This window comes from Doryrhamphus excisus, chromosome 22 (genome assembly GCF_030265055.1).
Source record: "Doryrhamphus excisus isolate RoL2022-K1 chromosome 22, RoL_Dexc_1.0, whole genome shotgun sequence".
Lineage (NCBI taxonomy): Eukaryota > Metazoa > Chordata > Actinopteri > Syngnathiformes > Syngnathidae > Doryrhamphus > Doryrhamphus excisus.
This window is the reverse complement of record NC_080487.1, coordinates 11,631,110-11,639,118: the sequence shown is the minus strand read 5'-3', so window position 1 is coordinate 11,639,118 and position 8,009 is coordinate 11,631,110. Positions and strand designations below refer to the sequence as shown.

At 36.3% G+C, this 8,009-nt stretch overlaps 1 protein-coding gene across 2 annotated transcripts in view; it reads left to right on the top strand.

The window, feature by feature from the left end:
- Nucleotides 1-1,439: 1,439 nt before the first annotated feature.
- The window catches only part of dnmbp (dynamin binding protein), a 50,098-nt gene continuing 43,528 nt past the window's right edge, over nucleotides 1,440-8,009 (top strand). Inside the window, exon 1 of one of the 2 annotated variants that reach the window (XM_058061612.1) lies at nucleotides 1,440-1,826. The gene's annotated coding sequence lies outside the window, so the exon portion shown is untranslated. The remainder of the gene's footprint in view (nucleotides 1,827-8,009) is intronic. The other variant, XM_058061611.1, reaches the window with a different exon arrangement.

Genomic DNA, 8,009 nt, shown 5'->3' with positions numbered 1-8,009 from the left:
TTATATGCATATGATTTATGCGTCTTATTATTAAAAAGTGTTATTTGGAAGAGAAAAGAAATGGTTACGCAAAAACTTCTAGCTTTGCATTTGCTGTTACGTTTACAGAAAATAAATCAAATGTAATAAATAAATCAAAAAACTCCTGTTATGCAGAGGACCCTTTACACATCATACATCTGTTGTAGTGTTTCTGTTATACTGTATATATATATTTTACTGCTATTTTTGCAGTAGATTCCTAAAAACTGATGCAAACATCTGTCCAATATAGGATCTTTGCTTCGTATTTGTGCAGTAGCTTCTGTAAAAAAATGCCCCTTGTCTTGAAGCAGCACTTTTGCCAAAGATTCCTACAAAGAGCATCACTACTACAATATAAAGGATCTTTGACGAGTGTAATAATGATGCATATTCATTTGATTTGATAACTTTAATACTTAACTCATTACTACTAGTCGGTGACATAAAGGCTTTTAGACATGATCTTGTGTTGATATTATATATACTGTAAACATGAGAATAGTCGTGTAGAAAGAAGTCTAGGCCTACATTCTAAACTGTGACTTTAATTTTCTGTATCATAATATCAATAAAGAACGGTAAACAATAAAGCACAGTATTATGTTGTAAACAACATTTGCTAGCTATAGCATTTTTGACCACTTGAATTTGAAATAAGCAATTTTAATTTAAATTAGGAATTTCAAACACTAATTGTGCCCAATAGTTACGTCTTTTAATGTAGTTAATTCGTGCTTGTTTGTTTCTTGTTTATTGTTAGTTATTTAACTAAATGTGGAAACACTTACCGTTTTTCAGTCAGGCATGAGGTCGGGCAGCTTGTGGAATAGGTGTCTCACTTCGCTGGAAAACTTTCTTTTCAGTCAGGCGATCAGGCGAGGCATCTATAATAAGAAAAAAACGTAAACTACATTTGCTAGCTATAGCATTTTTGACCACTTGAATTTGAATTAAGCCATTTTAATTTAAATTAGGAATTTCAAACACTAATTGCGCCCAATAGTTACGTCTTTTAATGTAGTTAATTCGTGATTGTTTGTTTCTTGTTTATTGTTAGTTATTGAACTAAATGTGGAAACACTTACCGTTTTTCAGTCAGGCATGAGGTCGGGCAGCTTGTAGAATAGGTGTCTCACTTCGCTGGAAAACTTTCTTTTCAGTCAGGCGATCAGGCGAGGCATCTATAATAAGAAAAAAATGTAAACTACATTTGCTAGCTATAGCATTTTTGACCACTTGAATTTGAAGTCAGGAATTTTAATTTAAATTACGAATTTCAAACACTAATTGCGCCCAATAGTTACGACTTTTAATTTAGTTAATTCGTGCTTGTTTGTTTCTTGTTTTTTGTTAGTTATTGAACTAAATGTGGAAACACTTACCGTTTTTCAGTCAGGCATCAGGTCGGGCAGCTTGTGGAATAGGTGTCTCACTTCGCTGGAAAACTTTCTTTTCAGTCAGGCGATCAGACGGGGCATCTATAATGGGGGAAAAAAAAGTGCGTGGTATTGTCGGGAGAGTGCAGGCATGGAGAGACGCCAAACGGCGACGAGATGACAGCTGATTCCGCCGCCACACATCGAGGAGTGTCCCTCTCGGCTGTGCGCCAGCATGCTTTTGCGATCAATAAGAGCTAATTCCGACATTTAATGGCTGTTTTGAAGCCGTGGTGCGTTTAGCTAAAGTCGTGTGGCGAGGACTCTACAAGTGCCAACACATCATTGCTGCTTTAAAAGAAGTTGCCTAGGCTTTATTTTCCTGGATCTTAGCAGTTTCCCGTTGGACTTTAATCACCCGAACAGGTAATACATTTATTTGAACTTTTCATAATAACGTATTGGTGTTTGTAATAACATGCTTACATATGAATGATTAGTAACCATGTTTATACGTGACCATAAACGCATCTCATGGCCTCAAACGACTTCAGACCAAATAATCCTAAATGATCCTGTTGTCTCTCACCTGTCAGTCTTTTATATTCCCCAAAGACTTCCCAGCTGCCCCAAGCTGCAGTCACAGTATTTGGGGTCCTTGCATCAATTTTCTATGCACAGGCGTGCTGGAGCCTATCCCAGCCAGTGGATTGCAGGCAAAATATAAACAAATAACCTACTCACAAAAAGCAGTTAGAGAGTTTCATTCATGTCAGCTAACTCATCAAGTCCCGCTTAAGTCGACATCGAACCAATGCGGTCATTTCTATGAATATCAACATATGTTGTAGTGTTGTTAACTTCCTCATTATTGCTAAGCAGCATGAAATGACAACAGCTACATAACTACTGTGTAGTTAAGCAGCATTAAACATGCACACAGTGACTTCCTGTTCAATGCAAAATAAGCTTCAAAAATAAAATCATGGTAGTATTATTTATCTGGATGCTACCGCAGGAAATATTAACATGTTTTGCTAGTTAGCCACCAGATTAATGGTAATGGTAATGGTTTGATTTCATTTGAACGTGCATCAGATTACAATTGAGTGCATCCCATAATCATTTCACAAAAGGAGTAGGAAGAAGCAAAGCTTAATAAATCCTACCGCTCCATCTGGTACTTTTACAATCAGTAACTGTTGCATTTGTTCACTTCCTGCTTTCTATAATACAGTTTAAGGTTTTTTTTTGTTTTTTATTTTGAATTTTGAATTTTTTTTTGTCATGTACCGAAGTATGAGGTGATATAAGCATACAATGACATAATGGGTACCATAGTAAGTGTCAATATAGTGATATATATATATGGTACTTTTACAATCAGTAACTGTTACATCCTGCTTTCCTAATTTAATTTAATTTAATTCAATTTTATTCTATTTTATTTTATTTTATTTTATTTTATTTAAGTCAATGACATAAAGGGTACCATAGTAAGTGTCAATATAGTGATATATATATATAGCACATCATGACTGGTTCAAGACTCTTCATCCTTGTATTTAGCAAATATCAACTGCTTGTATTGTTTCTTGAATTGGCTCATCGTTGTGCATTGTTTGATTTCCTTACTCAATCCATTCCATAGTTTGATTCCACATACTGAAATGCTATGGCTTTTTTTAACGTAGTCCTAGCATATAAGTCCTAGCAAATATTTGCACATGTACAAAGGCTTTATTGTCGTTGTAGTCAATACATAAAACAAACATACCGCATTCTGGTTATGTTGACAACCGCTTTTGTGGATGGGAGTCTTCTGCTTATCTGAGGTTGGTTGCAGGGGCAGCAGCTCAGAAGAGCTGAGCAGATTCTGAGGCTTTTCCAAGGCCCTTAGAGAGACATGGTCTCTCCAATTTGTCCCAGGTCTCATACCGGTCAGACGTTTTGTGACTATAGGTGAGGGTAGGAACCTAGATCAAGCAGTAAGTTGAGAACTTTGCCTTACATCTTCATATAGGTGACTTTTTTTAATATCACATTCCCAAATGGGAATGGCTATACACTTCTTTAGCACATGTATGTATTTCTTTGCCAAACATTCCCTGTCTATGTGTCCTACCACAACTACAATGAGAACAGTAATCAAGTAAGCGTTGCCATGCCTTTTGTGTTTAGTGCTGGGTCAGGATTTTGGATGCACACGCACTGAATTATTCAGCGCTGCCAAAGGGGTCTTATATCAGCTGTCGCTGACAAAGAAACCAGAGATGTCTGTCAGTCGGCATGTCATGGACATACTGGACACGTGCTGATGAATCTGCAGAAAAATAAAGTCATTATGTGCATACGGTGATGAAAGGCTATAAACAGCCACTTTGTGTAGATCAGGGGTCTCAAACTCAATTTACTTGGGGGCCACTGGAGCTAGGGTCTGGGTGAGACTGGGCCGCATCAGGTTTTCTAAAAAAAAAACAAAAAACTAATTTATTAAAAACAAAAACATTTAAAAAACTTTGCTTTGGTTCCAATTTTCTACAATAAAAGCTCTGATAAAACATTCCACTGTTCTCAAATATCTTAATTTTTATTTTTCTACACAAAATAAGATAAAAAACAAATCAAGAATAAAGAAAACCAATCAATCAGTAATAAAGTATTATTAGAGCCCTGTAGACATGACAAAACACGACTATAGTCACATTTATACTCTTTTTATTTACAACATATTGCACAACTGCACAGTCTTGAGACACATGCTAACTCGCAAACTAGAGAGCTAGCGACCTAAACGGTAGCCTCCAAGTTATTTCCTTTCAACTTAAAAAGCCAAAAACTTACCACTTCCACACAGATAGGGAGGATAACTATTAACAGTTATTTAACCTTTAACATGAACATGAATCAAACGTAATAATTTTTTCTGGGTACATGATACCATACAGCATCCATATCAAACTTGCGCGGGCCGCACTAACATTAAACTTTCATATCAAGGCGGGGGCCTCAAAATAGTGTCCTGCGGGCCACATTTGGCCCGCGGGCCGCGTGTTTGAGACCGCTGATGTACAGTATTTAGTGTTTTATTAGTGTAGTTTGTCATTTATGTTATGTGTACAGTATGATTTCCTATTATGGAACTACTGAAGGCTAATTCTGGTGTAAATTTACCACTTCCACACGGATAGGGAGGATAACTATTAACAGTTATTTAACCTTTAACATGAACATTAATCAAACGTAATATTTTTTTCTGGGTACATGATACCATACAGCATCCATATCAAACTTGCGCGGGCCGCACTAATATTAAACTTTCATATCAAGGCGGGGGCCTCAAAATAGTGTCCTGCGGGCCACATTTGGCCCACGGGCCGCGTGTTTGAGACCACTGTTGTATATTATATATTATTATATTTGATTCAGTGGTACCTAAAAATTCAAAATTTTACGAGTGGAACCTGACCAAAATGTGGAGAAAATACACTAGAATGACAAACGTCATTAAGACGTCATGGGAACTTTCTATTTGCTAGCAGCGCCTGGCTGGTTTTCGGAATCTGCTGCAAAAGTGTTAGTCGCTCCCAAATATGTTACAATATGACATATTTAATGTGTACATCTGTTAATGTAGCAGTGTAATGTTGCTGACAACATGCTCTGTTGACCCGATGCCAGCAATGAATACACAACTAAGGCACCATTCATCACCATTCAAACCTGCCATATACACACACAGACTGGTAGAACCATCTGGAGTGGCCTGGATACCAATTGATAGCGATTGTGTTGGGTGAACGCTGAGTCCATGCGAATACATTCACCTCCAGAGCCGGTGGATGTTTCTGGATATAAAAAAAAACCAAAAAACAAACGAGGTGACTAATTTCTAGTCTTCGGATTGAGGGGGGTGGGGAGTCCGTTGTCAAACAGTCCATGTGGTTTTCCCACCATGTGGCTCCACAGTCATAGAGACATCATTGATTATTATTTGTCTGTTTTCCAAGGAATGTTAAGCAAGCACAGCTGTAGTGCAGACACGGCATTTATCTGCTGACATGGAACCTTCACTTTAAAGCAGCATTAACGACTATTTCTTATAATAACAGACACTATACCGTATACCCAGAGTCGGTGTATTGTTGAATTAAATTAAATTAAATTAAATTAAATTAAATTAAATTAAATTAAATTAAATTAAATTAAATTAAATTAAATTAAATTAAATTAAATTAAATTAAATTAAATTAAATTAAATTAAATTAAATTAAAAATTAAAATAAATTAAAATAAATTAATTTAATTTAATTTAATTATATAATTAATTAAATTAAATTAAATTAAATTAAATTAAAAATAATTAAAATAAATTAATTTAATTTAATTTAATTTAATTTAATTTAATTTAATTTAATTTAATTTAATTTAATTTAATTTAATTTAATTTAATTTAATTTAATTTAATCACATACCAAAGTACGAGGTGATATGACCATCCAATGACATAATGGGTACCATAGTAAGTGATATATATATATATATATATATATATATATATATATATATATATATATATATATATATATATATATATATATATATATATATATATATATATATAGCACATCATCAAGACTCTTCATCCTTGGCCGACATTCTTGCTGGCATTGAGCGGATTCTGTGTTCAGGGCGAAAGCGGAAAAAGCGTGCAATAATGAATATGAATCATGAAAATGAAAATGACAAAAAAAAACAAACAAAAAAAACAACCTTAAACTGTATTATGGAAAGCAGGAAGTGAACAAATGTAACAGTTACTGATTGTAAAAGTACCAGATGGAGGGGTAGGATTTAATAAGCTTTGCCCTCACTCTTACCGCGTTTTGTCACAAAGTCAATAATAAACGATTGATGTTTCGTGATGAATTACGGGTACAAAATTATCCACTAGGTGTCAGTGTTCCGAGAAACAAGGGCCAGACTGCCAGAAAAGACATTTATTGCAAGTGAGTTTTGTTGTTTACCTTGATTAATAGCCACCACAAGAAGTATACTGTCCAGAAAAAAACAAGATAGAACTGCTAACGTGTGAGTCTGTTATCTTATTTATGTACAATATGTGTTATTTTGTCTTGATTATGTCTACTGTATTGGGTAATACAAATGTAAAGGTGGCGATATTGGTGTTACTTCCTATCTAGAAGGCTGTAATAATACATGTAAACATATTTCGAAGATTGTAAATTTTTTTTCTATGCCATAACAAAAATATTCAATTTATTAATATTGAATCTTAAAGAACCAAATTGTTTATTCCTGACAACAATACCTAATACAGACATCCGGGCTTATCTGCAGTCCCTGTATGCCTACAAGTAAGCGGGTCTTAGTACAGCGCAACTGCAAAAAAAGCACCCTTCCTTTCCCTGTTTGGCCTTTTATACACTCGAGGCTGGAGTCCTGAGGCTGGAGTCCTGGACCAATCAGCTTTCGCCACTGCCCTTGCTTGAACTGCCCTTTCATGGTGTTTCTCCTTTCGTTTGTTCGCTGGGGCATCAAGGTATCTTTCCTTTGCGTCTTTTCCTGCCATATGCGTACTCCATGTTTCCACCTTAACTGTCAGATGTCACGTTAGTCCTCTTTTTTTTGTGTGTGGGTGCATGTATAAGTATCCTTTATATTTGTATTATATTATATTTTAGCTAGCAAAATTGAGCAAATACCTTCACTATGAAAAAACGAGGTGCTCTGATGTTTTTTGAAGCATTGACTGTCATAAGGCCTGTCAAAGATCTTCTATATGACAAGACTGCTGTGATGTCTTTGGATTCATGGACTGCATAAATGCGACTCAAAGATTTGTTATATAACAGGAGCGCTATGTTGTTTTTAAGGACCCGTTGCAGAAATGCTAATCAGAGATCCTAAATATGACTGGAGGGTTCTGCAAAAATTCTGGTCGCAGATCCTCTACAAGACAGGAGCGCTCTGCTGTTTTTAAGCAGAAGTGGAATTCTTGACCGTCGTCAGTGACGATTAATAGTAACAAAACCGAGTCCTAGTTCTGCTTTTGGATTTATAAAACCTGGATTTAACAACAGCACAACAAACGTGTCGGCGAGGCTGCGTAGACGTAGGAGGAAATTCAGGGTGAGTCCTTTTGGCTCATCCGTTTTTGCACCACCCTCCAACTCACACACTCATGTTTGACCGATGAGCACAGGGGCATTCCGAATGCATGTGTGAGAGAGAATGCGAGAGTCCGAACTTTTCCATGTCTTCCCACGTCTTCCTTTCCGCAAGCACGTGTTGAATCTAAATGACACACACTTTGCATAAACATGTCCGAAGACAAGAGAACAGCTCAAATGTCGGTGCTGAAAGGGGGGGGGGGTTGAGTGTGTATGTGTCTTTGGGGGTTCCATATCACCAAGGTAACGGAGAGATCTTGTTTGGAAGGCAGAAAAAGGTTTTCCTTGAGAGGACCCCAAAGGGTGCCTGGTGATACGCCGCGCCTTAAAACACAGATGAGGCCAAATGTGTTGCATATGGGTGGTTATGTAACCGATCCCGATTACATGAGTCGCTTTTACACAAGCACTAAGC